A 1,432-nucleotide genomic window follows, 5' to 3' on the forward strand; every position below is an offset into this window, starting at 1 on the left:
AAATTATAGCGACAACAGGTAACTAAGATATATGGGTAAACTAAAATAAGATCTATTTCCTCATAGATCATGATGGGCTAAAATATCTCAAATCCAATTTGAGATGGAAATGTATATGGAACTTAAATATTCCATGGATTTTTCAAAAAATAAAATATAAAACTTGGGCGACTGAAATTACAACAAAAAGTACCAAGAATGATGTTGATTCATTATAACTTTGATCATTGATTTCAAAAAATATCAAGAATAATGCTGATATTATATTATAACTTTATTGTAATTATTGTAATATGCTGATATTATATTATAACTTTATTATAATTATTGTAATTTCAAAAAATATCAAAAATGATATTGATATTCATTATAATTTCATGCATTATAATTTCGATCGATCAAGAGTTTTATATTTTATATTTCAGATCCAAAAGAAATATCCAAGTTTGATATATATATATTACCTATATATTAACTTATCTATTTATAAATTCCATTAATCATAACTATGAAGTAAATATTGTACAATATAATATCTTATGTCACTACAGATAAGATATGCGAATCTGAATCTTGCGAATCTGAATATTATTTATCAAAGAAGTAATAAATTTGAATAAAAATTCGTTCGAAATTCGTGAAAAATCTCTTCCATGGCGTTGCATGAACGATTATATTACAGAATATTTTGTAATTGTGAAGTGACTATTAATAAGATTATGAAAAAATATAGTTTTTATTCAAGTTATTTTAAGATCATAATATAGTATATCATTAATTTTTTCTTAATATCAGTTATAACACTATGGGAATATATATATGTCATTTAAAAAGCATAAAGTTTATTATCGAAAAAAATATTTCTTTTTGACATTTTTTTATTGCAATTTATTACAAAACTGATTAATTTTTGCTTGAAACATTTTTTTATCAGATTATCAGAAGTGCTTGAAAAATCATAATGTTATGTTATAAATCTTGTATTTTATATAATATTTGAAAATATTTGAAATTTAGGAGTATTTGTAAAGGATACTTATTGTATTTTATATTAGATATATTAAATTGTATAATATTTATTTTTTTCACTTTTTTATCTTCTTCTTTTTTATATTTAATACATTGTGTATACTAATTCTTATTTATATAAATAATTGATTAAAATTATAATAATAATAAATAATATATATAAATAATAGTAAAATAATAACTAAATAAATAAAAACAATAAAAAATAAAAAAAATAAAAAATACAATAAAAAATAGAACGATAAAAATTTCATGTTTTCAACTTATATAAATATATCTCTTTATTTAATTTATGAATTTATTAATATAATATATTAAATATTAACTGTTAAATTGTTTAATAAATATAAAGCAAATATTAATAAGATAAATATTAATAATAAAGCAAATTTTAATAAGATTC

This window comes from Apis dorsata, unplaced genomic scaffold (genome assembly GCF_000469605.1).
Source record: "Apis dorsata unplaced genomic scaffold, Apis dorsata 1.3 scaffold_898, whole genome shotgun sequence".
Classification (NCBI taxonomy): domain Eukaryota; kingdom Metazoa; phylum Arthropoda; class Insecta; order Hymenoptera; family Apidae; genus Apis; species Apis dorsata.